This window comes from Canis lupus, chromosome 1 (genome assembly GCF_048164855.1).
Source record: "Canis lupus baileyi chromosome 1, mCanLup2.hap1, whole genome shotgun sequence".
Taxonomy (NCBI): Eukaryota; Metazoa; Chordata; class Mammalia; order Carnivora; family Canidae; genus Canis; species Canis lupus.
The window spans coordinates 42,719,645-42,741,105 of record NC_132838.1 but is presented as its reverse complement, the minus strand read 5'-3'; the positions used below and the strand labels follow the sequence as shown (position 1 = coordinate 42,741,105).

Here is a 21,461-nt window from a genome sequence, read left to right as displayed (position 1 = left end):
GGGACCTAACACCTGAAATAAGCAAGGAGAATAATAAAAACTCCAGCTAACTCCCTAGCTTCCCACGCTGTTGCCCCTGGAGATGGATGGCTGCTGGAGAGCCCTACAGGCAGGAGCACAGCTCCTGGGAAATGAGTAACAATGTTTGAATGATATGCCCATGGGGCCTGCAGGCAGCTCTGCCTCCTATACTCTCTTTTTTTTTTTTTTTTTTGTGAGATTTTATTTATTTGAGAGAGAGAGTACCAGCAGGGGGAGGGACAGAGAGAGAGGGAGGGAGATGTAGACTCCCCACTGAGTAGGGAGTCCAACACGGGGCTCCATCCCGGGACCCCAGGATCACTACTTGAGCTGAAGCCACCCAGGTGCTCCCAGAATTCACTTCTCAAGCAGGGAAGGGAAACCATAGCCTGGTTCCCCATTTGTCCCAAGGAAAGCAAAAAGGTAGACATAGAGAAGACTCTAGACATAAAGGGGGTTGAGGTGGGAATAAGAAACATGCCACACTGATGGACCTTCAGAAGCCAGAGCGAAGCAAAGGACTTCAGCAGAGACTGAGATCCAAGTCAAGGGATGGTGGGGAGGGTGGTCTTCAGCCCAAAGTGCCAAGATCCTCAAAACTACACCCACTCCCACCTGCAGAAATTTTGTTCACCTCAGAGAGAGAGTGAGGAAAACAATTGGAGTAAGTTCCTCTGAATTGACAAGATGATATTTTTCTTCTAAAGGGAGGAAACAGTGTCTCCTGAGTTAAGCCAAGTTGTTACAAAAAGTTTCATTTTTACCAGCCTAGGTGACAACACACTTTATGCTCACCACCTATGTAGTATCTGTACTTTAGGCACTCACCTGAGAGAGCCATCGATCCTCTGCTAAGTACCAAAAACTTAAAAATTTAAATATAAATTTTAAAAAATATCCTCATGTGAGCAAGAAAGTAATAGAAACAGGTAACTAGATATTGCTCGGGTTCTCTACATTAGAATGGCAGAAAGTATTTCACCAGAGAAGTAACTTCTTAAGGCACAGGTGAATGTGCTTCAGCTTTACAGATAAATGTGATGAGAAAGCTTCCCACGGAGAAAGGTTCTGCACTGAAGACACCATTCGTTGTGTGTCATCAGAACACTTCGTATCTGTTTGGAAGGTTGTGGCCCGAAGTGGGGAGGGCTGGGGGTGAGTTCTGAGGATGAGTGGTTAGGCTAACTTTTGCAAAGACTGCCTATTCATCAGGTGGACTGCTGTAACGAAATACAGGTGGACTGGGTGGCTTCAGATACAGATATTCATTCCTCAGTTTCTGGAGGCTGGGAAGTCCAAGATCAAGGTGCCAGCTGACTTGGTTCCTGGTGAGAAGTCCCTTCCTAGCTAGCAGATGGCCATCGTTTCATAGTGTCCTCAACAGGCAGAGAGAGCTCTAGTCTTTTCCTCTTCTTACAAGGACACTAATCCCATCATGGCGGCCCAGCCTCATGATTTCATCTAAATCCAAATACCTCCTGATGGCCTCATCTCCAAGTACCATCACACTGGGGGTAAGGGCTTCAACCTATGAATTTGGGAGGGACACAAGCACCCAATGCACAATGATTGCAAGCTGAGTTTGCACAGAGTGGGAACAGGTAAATCCAAATTATAAGCAGTTGTGGGGCGCTGGGGATTTAAGTAGTTGACCACATCTCCAATCATCAATTATTTCTCCCCAATTTCTGCCTACTTCCTAATAATCTATATCCACATTTGACAATTCCAATCATGGAAGCTTCCAGAAGTTTCTGGGAAGAAAAGTTCTACCTCCACTGCTGCCTTCTCCTCTGTCACTGATATACCTGATGATGCCACTGCTTTTATATTTTCCAGAATGGGCACACAAACACACACACAATCTGGTCTTATTCCCAGCAGTCTTGGGAAATTATGCTGTTTTTAATCTTTCCTCTCTTTTAATTCGGTTCAGTGAAGCAGTGGACATAAGCACATATGCTCAGTCTATCTTGAGTGAAAAGCCCATATCAAGTGTTCATGCTCCAAAGAGGACAGTGAGGTCTGGAAGGGTTAAGGGACGTTCATAAGGTCTCACTTTTAGCAATCAGTGGGGCTGACTTATACCATATGTTCTAACTTACTATTTTATATAGGTTTCTGGTATAAAATATTTTGGAAGCTATGATTAGTTTATTAGTATTTCTTAGAAAATTTGAAGTGGAAGTGAATCTGACAACATAAAGAAACCAGACCTGGAGAGATTAAGTCAGCTTGTTTCAGAGTCAATAATATCCGGGTCTCTTCACTCCAAGGTTAATATTCTTTTTAGGCCAGCAAATATTTGCTCAATAAATGAATAAGCTTATGAGTAAACAATTTTCCTTTTTATAATTTTTTAAATTTTATTTATTTATTGGAGAGAGAGGGAGAGAGCTAGAGACAGCATGAGCTGGGGGAGGGGCAGGTGTGGAGGGAAAGGCAGATGCCCCGGTGAGCAGGGAGCCCAACATGGGCTAGATCCCAGGACCCCAGGATGACCTGAGCACCTGAAGATACCCAGGTGCGCAGTAAACAATTTTCTTAATAAGTGCCTATGATAGGAAGAATTTATTCCCTTCAGACCTTTTCAGTTTTCCTGTCAGCTCCCCCTCAACCATGACATGGTCAAATTTAATGGTTTAAAAATTCCTCCTCACTATCTCCTGGGAAAACCTCTTATTTCTCTGACCTTCCTGTATTCCTGACTTCAAGACCCACCTATGTACTGAGGAGCCTCAAGTATATGATGATCACTACACAAAACCTCTCTATTAGGTTCAAGATCTAGATCTAACTGCCCAGTGGATATCACCCAGATAACGCAGACACCTCCCATCCAACATGTCCAACACTGAACTCATGCTACTTTCCCCTAACCTGTTCTTTTTCCATCTCAGCAAAAGACAGCAAACACCCACCCAGTTCCTTGGGCCAGAAGCCCATACTTTACGATCTCTCTCTCTCTTTCTCTCTCTATTTCTCTCTATTTCTCTCTCTCTCCTCCCAGTTCCAAGGCCTCTATCTTGATTCTCACACCTAAGTAACTGTTGACTTTCAACATCTGTGCCTACCATGCTACTCTAGATTACCACAGTAGCCTCCAGAGTCTCCCCAACCTCAGACTTATCCCCACCCTACCCCACAACAAGGTGCTAGTCCATTTGTAGCCAAAGGCATCTTTTTATTTTTATTTTTTTAAGTAGGTTCTAGCCCAACACGGGGCTTGAACTCTGGACCCCAAGATCAACAGTCACATCCTCTACTGACAGACCCAGCCAGGTGCTCCCTAAAGGGATCTTTTTTAAATGCAGAACTGTTCAATATATCCCAAGACTTAAAATTCTCCAGTGGCATCCCTCGCCCTTAGGGCAAAATCCGAACTCCTATAAAGTCCTATATGATCTGACCCTTGCCTACTTCACCAGCTTCTTCACCCATGACTGTTCTCACCTCACTATGCTCTCCAAGCACACTCCAGCCACACCAGCCTCCTGCAGTTGCCTGAGGGGACTTTGCTTCCTCCTCTCGCATGGCCATCAGCCACACTTTGTGCTATTGAGAAGACATCCAACACAACCATCCCTGATCCTTTGCCTCACCAACTCTTACCTTGCAAAGCTCAGCTTAAAATTCACTTCCTGGGAGAAGACTGCCCTGACTACCAAACCCAGGGAACATTTTTTTTTTTAATTAGCTTCAGGGGCAGAATTTTGTGATTCATCAGTTGCATATAACACCCAGTCCTCATCACATCTAGTACCCTCCTTAGTGCCCATCACCAAATTGCCACATTTCCCCACCCACCTTCCCTCCAGCAACCCTCAGTTTGTTTCCTAGAGTTCAGTGTCTCTTATGGTTTGCCTCCCTCTCAATTTTCATCTTCTTTTTCCTTCCCTTCCCCTATGATTATTTGTTTTGTTTTTTAAATTCCACATGAGTGAAATCATATGATATTTGTCTTTCTCTGACTTATTTCACTTAGCATAATACCCTTTAATTCCATCTGTGTCATTGCAATTGGTAAGATTTCATTATTTTTTATGGCTGGGTTATATTTCATTGTGTATATGTACCACATCTTCTTTATCCATTCATCTGTTGATGGACAACTTTGCACAGTTAGGCTGTAAACATTGGGGTCCATGTGCCCCTTCGGATTACTATGTTTGCATCCTTTAGATAAACGCCAAGTAGTGCAATTGCTGAATCACTGGGTAGCTCTATTTTTAACTTTTTGAGGAATCTCCATACTGTTCTCCAGAGTGGCTGCCCCAGTTTGCATTCCCACCAAGAGCGTAAGAGTGTTTCCAGGGAACACTCTTGCTCCTCATCTGACTTGACCTCCCTGTGGCATGTGCCACACAAAGCACACTCTCCTTGAACCTCTCTTTACTTGTCTCCCATGCCTCCCTGCATTGCTTCCTCCTCTGACTTCCTGGCCCTCATCCTCTGTCCCTCCTGCAGCTCATCATCCTTCACCATTCTTTAACCTGATGGGGTTCTGTCCTCAACCCTCTGTTACTGAAGATACTCTTTCTGGCCAACGTCCTGAACTGCTGAGACTTCAACCATTCCCAGTGTCTGATGGCTCCCAAACCTGCACCTCTGGCTAGAGATTCCTATTTCCACTGTCTACTGAACATCACCTACATGTCCTGCTAGTACTTCAAAGTCAACATCATCTCCCTGCCATCACCAGAAGCAAAACTTGCCCACCTCCATCCTTGCCCCTGGTCTACTAGAGAAGACTGTGTAATTGCTTTTGTATTTCCTGCTAGATCCTTTTCTGAGACCATGCCTTTACCCCGGGCATGCATTCCTCCAGCCTTTTTAAAACTTTTATGTATTACCATTCTTGTTTACTTAACTACACTGCAAGCTCAATAGTTAGAAAATGTCTTCTACTTTGTCACTCCATTTGTTGCAGGCATATGTCTTTTAAGTTTTGTTTCAGTCTTACAGAAGAGTTGCAAGAATATTCCAATAAACCCAAGTATATGCTTCACTTAGATTCACCAACTGTGAGAACATTTTGCCATATTTGATGATTCCTTTCTCCATAGGAATAGTGTTTATTACAACTATGATCACTGAATCATGGGTAATTTGCCGACATCATGGACCTCACTACCAAATACTTCAGCATGTATCTCCTAAGAACAAGAGCATCCCTTTGCATAAAACAGTCAAATTTACAGAATTTGACAATGACATCATATTATTTACCAATTATCTCAATAATATTCCTTGGAGCAACTTTTATCTGCATGGCATGTATTGTCAAGTACCTTCAGCCTGTCTGATGTGCAATAGGTCCTCAGCCTTTCTTTGACTATCATAACATCAGCAATGAGATAAACTGACATAGGGCTCCTAACGTAGTATACAGAGAACACATCTCTCATAGAAAATCACCATAAATGCCAAAAAGGATTGAGTTGAATCTATGCAGGAACACTGGACATACCCCAACTGAGGAACATTCTACAAGCTGGGCTCCTTTTAAGCACATGGCCGTCATTTCCAGTGCCAGTTTCAGAATACAGCTCCACTTTATCGCTGCTCAAGGAAAGAATTTATCTTCTGTGCCTAACAGAGAGCCAAGGATTCAATGGGAGATTGCCAAATAGGTGACTAACTCGATGTATAATTCACTAAGCAGAATATTTCTGATTCAGATTTCCTCTCAACATCTCATTTTTGCTTACGTCAAACACTCATAAGATGTCAACACTGAGGGGCGCTTTGGTGGCTCAGTCAGTTCAGCATCTGCCTTTGGCTCAGGTCATGATCCTGGGGTCCTGGGATAGAGTTCTGGATCAGGATCCCTCCTTAGCAGGGAACCTGCTTCTCCCTCTCCCTCTGCCTGCCACTTCCCCTGCTTGTGCTCTCTTTCTTAATAAATAAAATCTTTAAAAAAAAAAAAAAAAAAGTATCAACATCAACACTTCCTTTGTAGTATTCTTCACTACTACCCATTTCTTTTACCTCAAAGTGGAAGAGACTTAGGGAAATGTGATAATTATAGTGAAACATAAATATAGTCTGAAAAGTTCCCCTTTGCACTGACACTAAGGTTAGGCTATGATGGACTATGCTGAAATATGCATTTCTGTACAATGTTAACAGGGAAGATTCAAGAGGGAAATCACAGGGTAAATTCAATGAAAAGGAAGTTATTCCGGTTACTCAAAAATAGAAGGCATGTATTTGTTTTTATAAGCAATATTTAAGATATTCTATTCAAGCACTATCTAAATACATAGATAGAGAAGCCATAATCAATAGGTATGCTGGTATCAGAAAAAAGAAAGAAAAAAGAAAAGAAAAGAAAAGAAAAGAAAAGAAAAGAAAAGAAAAGAAAAGAAAAGAAAAAAAAGAAAAGAAAAGAAAAGAAAAGAGTTTAGTGCTACTGGTCCACCTCAGCAACACCTCTGAAGTTCTCTGCGTTAGATCTAAGCCTCCAAAGTACTAATTTCTAAAAGAAACTGCAAGCAAAACAAAGAAAAAAAACCTTGGATAAAGTACATAGCATGAATAATTCCTGGCGCGGCAAAGGTAAATCCCTTGTTCAGTTAAATGTTTTTAAGTTGTCCTTCAACACAGAAAAAGAAAGTCTTCATAATGAGTCAACCTAATTCAAGTACAAACCAAGGAGCACTCACTATGGCTTCAAATACATTACACATTATATTTGGGAACATTAAGTAAACACACACACATTTAAAAATATGCAAAGAAAAACTTGCTCTGTTTGGTGTTCAAAAAGCTCTACTACCTGTCCTTTGAACTTATCCTTATGTCTTAATGCTGCATTCTAAAGCCAGGTAATCAAAGAGTATTTAGGTAACAGGAGGAACCAAGTATTGTAGTTAAAAGAAACAAAATTAGATATACAAATAAACTATTTATTTTTAAAAAATTCTTTTTAAGGTTTTATTTATTCACGATAGTCACACAGAGAGAGAGAGAGGCAGAGACACAGGCAGAGGGAGGAGCAGGCTCCATGCAGGGAACCCGACGCGGGACCTGATCCTGGGACTCCAGGATCGTGCCAAGGGCCAAAGGCAGGAGCCAAACCGCTGAGCCACCCAGGGATCCCCTTAAACATTGTATTCTGAAATAGTTTTCGACTGAGAGAAAAGTTGCCAAATTAGAAGAGTTTCTGTATATCCTGTAGTCTGCTTCCCCTAATGATAATAACTAGGATAACCAAGGCATCTATTTAAACAAGGAAACTAACATGGGTATGGTACTATTAATTAAGCGACCATTTTTTTCACTAATGTTCTGCTTGTGGTCCAGACACAGGTCCAGGCCCCCACATCCCATGTAGTATCCTGTCTTCTTGATGTGCTCCAATCATGTCTTTCACATTTCAGAGTCCTTTCCGTTATTTTCCTTCAAGGTGGGTGCATCTACTGTTTTCATTGATCAGACTGTCATCATTTGTTTTTATTTAAGATTTTATTCATCGACTTGAGAGAGAGCGAGCAAACAAGAGCAGAGTCAGAAGCAGACTCCCCACCCAGCAGGGAGCCTGACACGGGGCTCAGTCTCAGGACCCTGGGATCATGACCTGAGCCAAATGCACATGCTTAACCAACTGAGCCACCCAGGCGTCCCTCAGCATTTACTTTTGATAGTAGAAAGTCCTTACTTATTTACAAGGGAAAAACATCTTATTATTTATCTAGTTCAATCCCTACCAATAGAGTATATTTTCTAGGATTTTGTCCAGTTGATTCCTAGTCTAATGGTGTTTTTCTCCCTTGGACAAAAAGAAAAAGTAATCCTGTTAACTTTCACAGCCACATCCCAAAAATCTTATACATTTTAATTCTACTTAACCAAGTTTGTATCTTTAGTAAGTAGCTCTCTTACCAAATTTTTCCCTGGTTGCTATTTCAGATAATAACAGAGGAATACTGAAAAAGTTCTACTCTAGTTTGATTTGTCTATATGTCCTTACAGATTTTTGCTTCTGACAATTTTTATTTTGCATATTTTAATACCAAGTTTAGATGCCATGTTATTGCATATATATCCATATATATATATATTTAGAATTCTTACACCTTCCTGTTGAATGAAAATTTTTATTATTATGCGGTAGTGATATAATCTGTATAGTGACTCTTTACATCAGTAATGCATTTTTCCTTAAAAGTATTTCTAATCAGTTTTCTTTTATTTTTTTACCTGATGAATTTTTAAATTTTATTTATTTATTTTAGAAAGAAAGACGTGGCAGGGTCAGGCAGAGAGAGAGAAAGACATAAGCAGACTCTGAGCTGAGCCAGGAGCCCACATAGGGATCCATCTCACAACCCTGAGAACCTGAAGGGAAACCAAGAGTCAGAGGCTTAACGAACTGTGCCACCCAGGGACCTCATGCCTAATGAATCTTTTTATACACTTTGCTTTCAACTTCTCCATGTACTTTTGTTTACATGTCTTTCACAAATATCACGTGCCTAGATCAAAAAAAATTCAATCTGACAATTCTGTCAGTTGACTGAGCATTTCGTCCTTACACCTTCATTGTAATTACTAATATATTTATTTCCACCATCATTCTGGGTTTTTTTTTTCTCTGCTTTTTCTGTTTCTTTTTTCTTTCTTGCCTTTTTTGGGGGATATAAGCTTTTTTCAATAGGGATGTTTCTAATTAATCTTCTAATCACGAAGAAGATTAGGTATCTTCTAATCACGAAGACAGGTGATTAGAGTCATGTCTTTTCTTAAACTTGAGTTTGATTAAAAAGAAGAGGGGAAACAAAAAAGCAAACCAGAGAGGGAAGAAATGATTCTTTAAAAAGTAGAAATGGAGGGACGCCTGGTGGCTTAGTCAGTTAAGCATCTGTCTTGGGCTCAGGTCAAGATCCCAGGATCCTGGGATTAAGCCCCATGTCAGGCTCCCTGCTCAACCTGGAGCCTGCTTCTCTATCTCCCTCTGCCCCTCCCCCGGCTCATGCTCCCTCTCTCTTGCTCTCCCTCAAATAAAAAAACTATTTTAAAAAATTACAAATGGACACTGCCTTATACCTATTAGGATGGATACTATGAAAAGAAAAAAGGAGGCAGGAAAGAAAAATGTAAGTGTGGATGAGGATATAGAGAAATGGAGTCTTTGCACACTGCTGATGGCAATGTAAAATGGTTTAAGCTACTATGGAAAGCAGTATGGTGGTTCCTCAAAAAATTCAAAGTAGAAACATCATATCATCCAGCAATCCCAAAAGAATTGAAAGCAAAGTCTTGAAGAGATATTTGTGCACCCATGATCAAGCAGAATTACTCACTAGAGCCAAAAGGTGGAAACAACCCAAGTGTCCACAGACAGATGAAAGGATAAAGAAAATGTGATATATACATACAATAGAATATTATTTGACCTCAAAAAGAAAGGAAATTCTGCATGCTACAATATGGATGAGTCTTGAGGACATTATTTTAATAAAGCAGTCACAAAATGACACACTGAATGATTCCACTTATATGAGGTACCTTGTATAGTCAAATTCAGAAACAGAAAATAGAATGGAGATTTCCAGGGCCAAGGAAAAGAGGAGAATGGGAAGTTATTGTTTAGTGGGTACAGAGTCTGTTTTGTAAGATGAAAACGGTTCTAAAAAAAAAAAAAGAGTTCTAGAAATGGATGGTGGCAATGGTTGCAGGATAATATAAATGTACCGACTGCCACTGCACTGTGCATGTAAATATGGTTAAGATGGCAAAATTTATGTTAGGTGTATTTTTTCATAATTTTTTACAGTTGGAAATATTGGGGAAATCAAGGGAAAACTGACTGTACTTCCTTCATAATTATACCTGACCAGCTCCAGGGCCTTTGCTTTGAGGAGCTATAGCTGTTGATAATCTGTATTGCTATTTACATCTTCTCATAACAACCCCATCAGACAGTTAGCGAACCTGTTTTACAGAGAAGAAAGTTGTTCAAAGTCTCAAAGGTGCTATATACGAGAGCCTCAACTTGGTTCAGGTCTTTTAGGTATGTGAAAACACTAACAGAGCAGAGCCACCATATATTTGTGGCCTATGATCCCAAATCCAATCACTTTTTACCAAATGGCTGATACACCTTTTTGCTAACTCGTATTATTTTAATAATTTGGTAACATTTTTCAGCTTCCATTCCTTATTTCTCCCCCCACCCCCAATACCTTATTTCAAACACCACAACAAAGTTAACCTGTTCCGCTCAAAGCTATATTTGTAAATTTCCCCAAAGGGTGTTTCTGCCCTCCATGCTTGAGCTGTTAGACTTCAAGTCACATAATACCACTCGCAGTATTCACAACATTTTCTAGGCTAGTACAGCTCTGCTGATGACTTGATTAGAGGTAAACCCACCTTGAGAAAAATGCAGCATTAAATTTGGTTCATGGATGATACCAACAAAAGCCATCTGTTTATGTGTCTGTTTCTCTTGATTATGAACTCTTGATTCTTCACTGAGAGCAGAAACTATGTCAAATTCATTTTTTACCTTCAGTACCTTGTACAAATCCTCAATTACTGATTGTTGAGTTGGCAGTTGTGGAGTAAATGCTGAAGCATATTCCAAAAGTTACAGAGAGATAGCTAATAATAATAAGCACTTACTCTCTTTCTTGGATGCATTATCTATATTAACCGTGAAGTCCCAAAACTACGCTCTGTGGTAAGTGCTCTGATCCCACGATTCAGATGAAGAAACTAAAACTCAGAGATATACATAATTTCTTTGCCCATGTCATCACAGATAAGGGATATAATCAGGACTGCTTGAACCCCAAACTAGCACCTTTGGTCTCTGCAGTATTTTACTTCCTCATATAGCTGCATGCTATTACATTTTAGTCTGCTTTTAGTGCATGATAGTGTGGTCAGAAAAGTACTAAACTTTGACAAGATGTTTAAGAGGGATTACCTGGGTGGCTCAGCGGTTTGGCACCTGCCTTTGGCCCAGGGCGCGATCCTGGAGTCCCGGGATCGAGTCCCGCATCAGGCTCCTGGCGTGGAGCCTGCTTCTCGCTCTGCCTGTGTCTCTGCCTCTCTCTATGTCTATCATAAATAAATAAGTAAATGAAAGAAAGAAAGAAAGAAAGAAAGAAAGAAAGAAAGAAAGAAAGAAAGAAAGAAAGAAAGTTTAAGTCCTAGCTACATCAGCTGCTAATTGGGTAAGCCATTTTAACATCTATATAATGGGAAATTCTTGCCTTGCCTACCTGAGTTATAAGATTATCTCAGATATAAGTATTTAGCAAACTGAAAAATGAACTATGATAAATGCTGCTCTTTCAGCTCCTACTTTTTGTCTCAGTAAAATGTAGGTCTTTTGGGTCAATTAAAATCTTGGGCTTGATGAGTATTTTCCCTTTTTTTTTAAATTTTATTTATTTATTTAGAGAGAGTGCATGTGTGTGAGTACAGGTGGGGGGGAAGGACAGAAGGAGAGGGTGTGAGTTATCTCAAACTGACTCATCCTGAGCATAGAGCCCCTGACGGGGCTCAATCCCATGATGCTGAGATCATGACCTGAGCCAAAAATCAAGAGTTGGACACTTAACTGAGCCACTCAGGCACCCTGAATATTTTCCTTTATGTATGTAGTAAAATTTATCCTAAAAATCTCGACATGAATCAATAAGATTAATCAATATGATCACTTATTTATTGCTAAAGCTTATTTTCCCCATTTTTACAGTGGAAAACTCTGGCAAATACCACCCCCATCAGGATCACCAAAAGTGGGACCAAGTGACATCATGCACCTCCTGGTGTGATACACAGAGGCACATCACTTTATAGTATTTCTACCAAAAATCTTTTTTTTAAGATTTTATTTATTTATTCATGATAGAGAGAGACAGAGACAGAGAGAGAGAGAGAGACACACCCACAGAGGGAGAAGCAGGCTCCATGCCAGGCGCCCAACGCAGGACTCGATCCCGGGACTCCAGGATCGCGCCCTGGGCCAAAGGCGGCACTAAACCACTGCGCCACCCAGGGATCCCTCTACCAAAAATCTAATGAAAACCAATCAGACAAACTTACTCTGCAAGACAAATGACCTAGGCTCTAAAACTATCAGTATCGGGATCCCTGGGTGGCACAGCGGTTTAGCGCCTGCCTTTGGCCCAGGGCGCGATCCTGGAGACCCGAGAATGAATCCCACGTCGGGCTCCCGGTGCATGGAGCCTGCTTCTCCCTCTGCCTGTGTCTCTGCCTCTCTCTCTCTCTCTCTCTCTCTCTGTGACTATCATAAATAAATAAAAATTAAAAAAAAAACTATCAGTATCACCAAAGACAAAGAAAGACTAAGGAACTCTTTCACATTTATAGACTAAAGATACATAACTAAATACAATGCATGATCCTGAAATGAAAAATATTCTGCAGCAAGTAGCATTATTGGGACAACTGGCAAAATTTTTGTGGATGGTGTACATTAGATAAAGTTACTGCAACAATGTCAAACACCCTGGATGTGATCCTTGCATTTTGGTTGGAGAATGCCCTTGCTCTTAGGAGATACCTACTAGAATATTTGGGAATGAAGACCCATGATGTCTATAGTTCACTTTCAATTGTTCTTCCAAACAAATATAAATAATATAAAAACACTATATACTTATGCACAGGCTAACATCTTTTTTCAAGATTTATTTATTTATTTATTTATTTCAAAGAGAGAGAGCACAAACAGCGGAGGGGCAGAGGGAGAAAGAGAATCCTCAAGCAGACTCTAGCTGAGCACGGAGCTGTGGTGGCTCCATCCTAGGACCCTGAGATCATTCCCTGGAGAAATCAAGAGTGGGCCACTCAGTGGACTGAGCCATTGAGGCGCCGCTGAGCTAACATTTTTTTTTAATATTTTTTTTTCTTTATTTATTTATGATAGTCACACACACACAGAGAGAGAGAGGCAGAGACACAGGCAGAGGGAGAAGCAGTCTCCATGCACCGGGAGCCTGACGTGGGATTCGATCCCGGGTCTCCAGGATCGCGCCCTGGGCCAAAGGCAGGCGCCAAATCACTGCGCCACCCAGGGATCCCTGAGCTAACATTCTTAATTCACAGAGGATACCATATTGGGATAAAATTTGCAGATGTCAAATGGAAACAAAATTACTTTTATTTGTACAATATATTACTAATTTTCCACAATAAGCCAGGGAACAGAGAAATCTAAACATAGGTCCCATATAAGGCAGCAATCAAAGTTTCTAAATATTAGAATTCCTCTAACATGTTGGAGAATCCACCCTATGCTTGACTCTGAGAGCGTCCCCCAGAGATTTCTGTGGTCAGTATGGTTAGGCTGAGGACAACTCCTAGGTTAGCAGCTTTGCCCAACACAATTCCTCCCCTGGCTCTGGCAACACCCCTAACAAACTATGCGTGGTGGGACCCTGATGCCAGGTCCAAAAGGGGGTACAAGCCAGCCCTAGCTTCATGTGTTTGTCTTAGAGCCTGAAGCCCAAAGTCCTCAATGCCTAAGCACCTCCTGAGAGTAACTGAGTAAACGGATCCAAGGACAACTGAACGTCTCTAGGGTCATCAGCAACGAAGGCCAGCGACTTCGCTGGAGCGTCATTAACCCAACCACACCAGATTCTGAAGACGTTGCTCTGAATCACTTCTCAGTAGGCAAGTAGTGTAAGTGCAATGAACGGGGGGGGGGGGGGGGGGGTCGCGGAGGGGCTACAGGCGCTGTCTCTCGAATTCCACCCGTTTAAATGCTCAGAGAAGCAAACTGGTACCAACTACAACTGAGAGGCACTTCACAGACTCACAGCCGGCCCGTACCTTCCCGGCATTAACCGGCCGCCGGCAGCCTCGGGCCGCTTCCAAGGCGGAGCCGTGCCCACGAGGCACCCACGCCCTGGGAAGGAGAAGTCTGCAAGGACCCGGCGCCCAGGCGCTCGGCGGCGGTCCCTCCGCGGGTGCTCCGCGGCGTTCCGGGAGGCCTCGGGGCCGGGCGGGCGGGCGGGCGGGGACGTACCTCGGGCGCGGGCTGCAGGCGCTGCGGGCGGCAGGTGCTGCGGGCGACTCGCTGGCCGGGTCGCGACGCCTGCAGCGGGAGGAGCGGCCGCCGCGGACCCGACGGCGCGCTCGGGGCGGGGCGCGGGGCGCGGGGGGCGGAGCGCGGGGGGCGGCTGGGGGCGGGTGCGGGCGGGGTGGGGCGGGGCTCGGGACGCGGGGCTCGGGGCTCCGGGCAGGGGCGGGCGGCGCGGGCGGGGGAGGGGGAGCGCGGGGCGGTTCGGGGCGGTGCAGGGCGGGGCGGGTGCGGGCGGGGCTCGGCTGGGGGCGGGGCTCGGGGCGGTGCGAGGCGGCGCGGGGCGAGTGCGGGCGGGGCGGGGCGGGGCTCGGGACTCGGGGTGGGTGCGGGCGGGGCGGGGCGGGGCGCGGGGGCCGGTGCGGGCGGGGCGGGGCGCGGGGCGCGTCTCCCCGGGCAACCAGTAAACGCGGCGGGACGGCTCACCCCGGACGCTGGCGACGCTCGCAGGACCCGCGGGGCCCCGCACCCTTGAGCGTCTGAGATGCGCCCCGCGCGGCGGACAGACCCGGGTCCTGCCGACGGGGTCCTGGGCGGCGCAGGCGGCCCGGTCCGGCCAGGCCGAGGCTGGTCCCCGGTGTGAGAGGCGGGTCTTCGCCGTGGGACCCCCCCGCGAGCGCGGTTCCAGGTCGTGTCCTGCCAGGCAGGCACAGGGGACAGCGAGTGGCCAGTGTTACGGTCAACGTTGCCGTGCTGGTGCGCTGGAGCGGTAGGAGCGTGCTGACACAAAGGTCAAGAGCATTTATTTAGCACCTACTGTGTGCAAATGTTGCAGTCCTGCAAGCTCTGGGGCGGGGCGCGGGCTTCCAGGGGCGCGCGCCGAGCCACGGCACAGGCTCCGTGCTCAAGGGAGTGCGGCGCTTGGTTTAATGTTCGGCTGTACCAGCCTTGACGTGCTGAATGATGTGTGAACACGGGACCCTACATTTTCATTTCGTACTGGGCTCTGCAAATTAAGTAGCCTGTCCTGGTGAGCGTTCTTGCTTTTGAGCTTCTCAACAACCTGCAGGAAAATATAAGTAATAGTGATACTAGTGTTAGCAACAGCCATAGCTTCTCGTTATGAAATACTTATGTGTTCTTACAAGAGCTATTCTAAGTGCTTTCAGGTGTGATCTTATTGAATAAAACAAGATTATGAAGTGGACATTAGAATAATCCATGCTTTTACATTTTTTACTTATTTATTCATAAGAGACACAGAGAGAGAGAGAGGCAGAGACATAGGCAGAGGGAGAAGCAGGCTCCCCATGGGGGAGTCTGATGCAGGACTGGATCCCAGGACCTCTGGATCATGACCTGAGCCAAAGGGAGATGCTCAACCACTGAGCCACCCAGATGTCCCTAGAATAATCCATTTTTAAGGTGAGAAAACAATCACAAGGAAATGAAATAAATTGATGAGTATATAGCTGGTCAGGGGCAGAATGAGGATCAGACCCCAGACCACAAGACCAAAGCACAGAGAAGGTAAGTATCCTGCCAAGGTTCCACTCTTTGCAGCAGAACGTAAAAGTGGAGCCCCACTCACCTCACTTGTAGGCATGGTGGGCCTGTGTGCTATACCGAAATTAAACAAAATCGGAGAGATAGCAACTCTCCTTGGATTCCATCCAGGTATCCTACAGGCATCCACTGTTGGCTGAGGATTTCCTGGCCTTGACAATGGCTTCTGTTTTTACAGTCAATATTGCCACATATCCAATCCATAATCATCTCAAAGATTTTCACTTGGAGCACCGTTAAAAAAAAAAAAAAAAAAAAAAAAAAGAATCCTTGAGGGAAACTAAGGCATTCAGAAATCTCCTGTTAATGGTATAATTTTTATTTAAAAAAATTTTAGCATAGTATAGTTTTTAGTAATCCATGTTTTCGAGTTGCAGTTTTTCCTTGCAGTGGAATTACTACACACTTTTTAAATTTTCAGGGAAAAGACACCACAGGGGGGAAACATAAATTGATGAAACCCCAAGACATCTGGCAGAGAACCAAGCTGAGAAAGTCCCTTCTCTATTAACTCTGCATCTAGTTATTTCAGAACTCGATTTTATGAAGTCTAATTCTGGTCACTGTGGTCAACCTTGTAATTCTTCCTCCTGACAACACAAGATATGAATTCCCACAGTCTTTTTAAAAGTCCGCATTGGTTGGGGTGCCTGGCTGGCTCATTTGGTAGAGCATGCAACTCTTGATCTTTCAGGGTTGTGGGTTTGAGCCCCATGCTGGGTGTAGAGATTACTCAAAAATAAAAATCTTTAAGAAAAATAAAAGTCAGGAGCACCTGGTTGGCTCAGTCAGTTAGGCGTCCAACTCTTGATTTCAGCTCAAATCTTGATCTCACAGTTATGAGTTCAAGCCCTGGATTGAGCTCCACACTGGGCATGGAGCCAACTTTAAAAAAAGAAAAATCAGTGTTGGTGATGGATGCATTAATTAACTGGATGGGAGGAATCCTTTCACAATGCATACATAGATCCCTACTGTGCACACTTTACATATCTTACAGCTTTATTTATCAATTATAACTCAGTAAAGCTGAAGAAAAACAAATATGCACAATAAAAAAATTAATCAGTGTTAAAACAAACTTTTCTCTAAGTGATAGCAATGTACTTGTGTCTAAGTGGGAGCAAAGTGCTTGGCTGGCCTCTGCCCAGCTGCCTTTGAACTTTCTGGGATGTCAAAGCATGAGCCAAGTGCGTCTTCAAGACAGCATCTGATGATGTGTCTTTGAGGGTTGAGAGGGAGGACAGTCTGGATTTAGGTCTGAGCTGGACCCTGGAAGGGACTAGTTGGCATGATGATAGAATATGCAGGCTGGCAGTGGGCGCGGTGGGGAGGGCTGGACATGATGACAGTTTAAGCAAGGGAGGGAGGTGAAAATGCACAAAGCAAGTTCCAGGTCCAGATTTCTCACAAAACTGCATGCATGGACAATATATTAGGATCCATCATACCTCCATACAGACTTCTATTTTTCTTTGTAATGAGAAAGAAAGCTACCAGCTGAGTACACCTCATATAACTGCTCCTTCAGCATAAGATGCCAGGCTGAGTTTGGGCCATGGTGTCTAGGCACTCTTCTGCTGCTCAAGTTTTGGAAGAGCAGCGTTGGGAAGCTGCACAGAAAATCAACAGAGCAACAGGAGGCAGACGATGTCGGAGGAGCTGGAGGTGGAGCGAGGAGGTCTTCCAGAGGAGCTATCCTGGAGCCCCTGAGAGCTGGCACTTGTGCCCTGGGGATGGAGATGAGGAGGAGGGGGGAGGATGTGAACTCCGAGCTTCCAGCCCCACTAGGAATCGAGGGAGGCCTGAGAAGCAGCAAGGAGATAAAGTAGAGGAAGGAGGAGAGAAAGAGTTCAGCTTGGGACAAATTTAGTCTGAGGTGCTGATAGGTAAAAGGCAAACGTTCTGCAATTTGGGAACAGGAAGTCCTGGGCACATCCAGCTTAAACCAGAATTTCCAGCTCATTCTATAATGTTAAATTTTTATCCTGAATTGTGTTTATTAAACCTGGCATTGGGGGATCCCTGGGTGGCGCAGTGGTTTGGTGCCTGCCTTTGGCCCAGGGTGCGATCCTGGAGACCCGGGATCGAATCCCACGTTGGGCTCCCGGTGCATGGAGCCTGCTTCTCCCTCTGCCTGTGTCTCTGCCTCTCTCTCTCTCTCTCTCTCTCTCTCTCTCTCTGTGACTATCATAAGTAAATAAAAATTAAAAAAAAAAAACCTGGCATTGCTGAGGTATATGTTAAATAAACAGGCTCTCTTATAATGTCTCAAATTTATTGCTCTGGTTTCTCCTTTTGTTAGTTTGCTTGTTTGTCTTGCAAATATATTTCTCATAGGAAAATTTGTAATACGATAATAACTTTGGGGGCTTTTGACTTATATTTAGAAACCTGTCGCTGAAACCACCCCTATGACATTTTAGTTGTCTAAAGGTTGTTTAAAAAGACCATATTTGATTTAAATATTTCTCTAAACAATGGAATGAAACGTTGGCCAAAGGCTGCAAACAACTGTGTAGTTGAAAGCATCGTATTATGAAATTGTGAAAGTCTCTGAAGAAAAATGAAGCAATAATGCTTAGAAAAATATTTTGTCTGTTGTACAATGATATACTCTTAAAAGAGAGGTTTACAATATTGAAAGACTATTGCTGCCATATTATTTCAGTAGATGTATTACTGAAAAATTAGAACTTGATCCATGTAGTTGGCAGATTTTTCCAAGACAAAAGCCAGCCCTCCTTGGGAGCTGGAAATAATAGACTACCAAGAGAAAATGTTGTAGGGTCAAGCATTTCCCCTGCTGTAACAAAATTGGCAATCAGTAGATTCACTCTTAATTGAAATCAGATTATAAATGAGATCTAGGTCTTTTCACATACACGGGGGAAGAAAAAGTACCAGTAAAATATAAGCTTGTGTGAGAAATCTTTTTGTTTTTTAAAGATAGTAAAAGTCCTTGGGTTTATCCCTGGACTTTAAGGCCCTCAAATAGAGGTCAAGCAGATGGACCCTGGAGTCAGGCTGTGTGGGATGAAATCCTGGCTTTGCCATTGCCTAGCCTTAGATCTTAGGTATATTTCTCTGCCTCCTTGGGCCTATTTCCTGGTCTGTACTATCAAGATAATAATGGTACTTAACCCATGGGGTTGTTGTAAAGATTACATGAGTAAATGCATCTCAGGTACCTAGTACAGAACCTGGAACAAAGTACAGAGTAAGTGTTAGCTGTTAGTACTGTTATTTTAAAACACAGAAAGCTCCTTCACAAAACACTGCAAAAAAAGGACTAGAAAGGCAAAATTGTTTACTCTAATTCTTTTTTTTTTTTAAGATTTTATTTATTTATTCATGATGGGGCAGGGGGCAGAGACATAGGCAGAAGGAGAAGCAGGCTCCATGCAGGGAGCCCGATGCGGGACTCGATTCCGGGGCCCCAGGATCACGCCCCGGACCAAAGGCAGGCACTAAACCGCTGAGCCACCCAGGAATCCCCTGTTTACTCCAATTCTTATTCTAAATTACCTAGAACTCTGGAATATCATAGTCTTTTTTTTTTTTTTTTAAGTGGAGGAGAAAGAGAAGTTCAAACAGATTCCACACCCAGCCCAGAGCAGAACCTTTTGCGGGGCTCAATCTCATAACCCTGAGATCTGACCTGAGCCAAAATCCAGAGTTGGATGCTTAACCCCCTGAGACACCCAGGCATCCTAGAAAATCATAGTCTTAAAACAATTTTTTTAACTACTCAGTATATATGAACAAATTCTTAAAGTACTTTCTTTACTTTGAAAAATAAGGATATTAGATAGGGTTTGTAGGTAGCACCTGGAAGCAACAGAAGTGTCTTATCTCCAAAAATTTAGCAATCAATTGGGCTCTTTTGATTAAACCAAAACAGAGATATGCAAGATACTTTATAAGGAGCCATTTCTCCAGCCAAGATAGGACTGTAACTTAATTGAGTACCTTAACACACATAAAAAGGGAATGTGATAATCACAATAGAGATTATTCTATAATAGGAACTCACGGGAAAGACCCTGGAACTCAAATGTTAATGTTTTGTCCACGTGATACTTTATTTCTCATCAAAATTAATAAATAGGCTTTGGAGATTTTTGAAGATCCAGATTCCACCCTCAAAGCCTGCAAACCTGTGGCTAGTCTCCCCATTCATTCACAGGATGTGTCAGGAGTGTTCCAAGATCAGGACCCTAATGTCACAGCATACTCTAAAACAGCAATGAAAGAAAATGAATGCAGTTTTTCAGGTTCTTTTTGCTCCCACAAGTTGGAACAATTGGGCTTGCAGGACCAATGTTAAAAATTCCACCAAAAAATATGATAATTTGCCAAGCATTCCATTAAATCAACTTTCAAAAGCAAATATGGTTTCTAAATTAAGCAAAACCCCAGCCTCTTTTGGATCTTTAAAATGTCTTTATTATTTTGGAAAATCTTACGGCTTTGGGTGGGGGAGTGTGGGATTTTCCTGACCTCATTTTAGACATGCTTTAAATTTCTTTTAAAATAACGCCAACTTTCTTTCAAAAAGCAACAAATAATTCTTTTTAATAAAACGTTTATAAAAGTTGAGAGTGAAGAGTTTCTCATATGCACTGCTCTGGCTTCTCAGGATTGGTCCTGGCTTCCTGCTGAGGTTTTCACAAAAGTAATCAAAAACATTTTGATGATTTTTCTGATTCAGACCAGGCTAGATTTTATTACCAACTGAGGTTTAAACAACTATATTACATATAATATATATTAAAACTGATATATATAAATAAAGTGATCCTCCTACTCTTCTCAACAATATCATAAAATTAGCCTAATTTTTGAAAAGAGATTTTTATCTTCTCCTGATTCAGAGATTTGGCCTGAATTAAAATAACCTCTTTATAAACTTACATTACTAGTTATAAATGTCCTTGATCAACAAAGCTTCCTCTAATAAAAGAGAAAGAGAAGAAAGCAAAATACAGAAAGCTGAGCCTCAGATAATCTTTTTTTTTTTTTTTTTTTTTAATGAATGCCTTAGCCTTCCCAAAGACAGATGTCTCTTGAGGTTGTTTCTCAAAGTTTCATCCTTGATATAAAACACTGATTTATGAGGGTAAACTGCCTTTATTTCATTGGATAAATTAGCCACAATTACTTAATACCTGCCCCATACAGAGCTGTGATCAGAATGTACAGTGAGTTAAAAAGAGAAGAAAATGTATTTTAGTCTAACCTCAAGGACTTTCAGATTAATGAGGAACCATGAGGCCTGGAAAAGAGGAAAACCATAGAACACAATCACACACAAAATCAGTCCCTGAGCAATATTGCAAACATGGTAAGTTATAGCTGGAGTAGAAGCACCTGATAATACCCAGGGAAAGACTTCACTGAGGAGCTGACTCTTACCATACTGCAAAGAGACAATGAAAAAAGTGAGAACTTCCCTAACTCAGCACAACATGCTTCAGGAGCCACCATTTTATAACACGTATGTGAACAAAACGCACTGAATCCATTGTTATACGGTGCAGTGCTCACACATAGTCACAAAAACCTCAAACAGCGATGCAGCCTGACTTACCCCACAGCAAAACCAAATCCAGGACCCAGGCTTGTTTTCTAATTTTGACATCACAATCTTGTAATGTGGCAGAGACTGGTTAGCTGTTCACTAAGCCTGGTTAGATGTGACCTTGAATTCTGGCCTTTGGTAGTAAGGTCTGTGGCTTCCAGGTGTGGCCCCTAAAAACCTCTTGTGTGATTTGGTATGCTCTCTCTTCTCCTATTTTCTGGCAGGATTCTGATTCCAGGATGACCTCCACAGATTGAACAGCCTGAACCCCTGAATGTC

General features: G+C 42.9%; 1 protein-coding gene across 1 annotated transcript in view; it reads right to left on the bottom strand.

Moving 5' to 3' along the window:
• The window catches only part of CCDC170 (coiled-coil domain containing 170), a 98,279-nt gene extending 84,123 nt beyond the window's left edge, over nt 1–14,156 (bottom strand). Inside the window, exon 1 of the mRNA XM_072827979.1 lies at nt 14,039–14,156. The gene's annotated coding sequence lies outside the window, so the exon portion shown is untranslated. The remainder of the gene's footprint in view (nt 1–14,038) is intronic.
• Between the last annotated feature and the right edge of the window lie 7,305 nt (nt 14,157–21,461).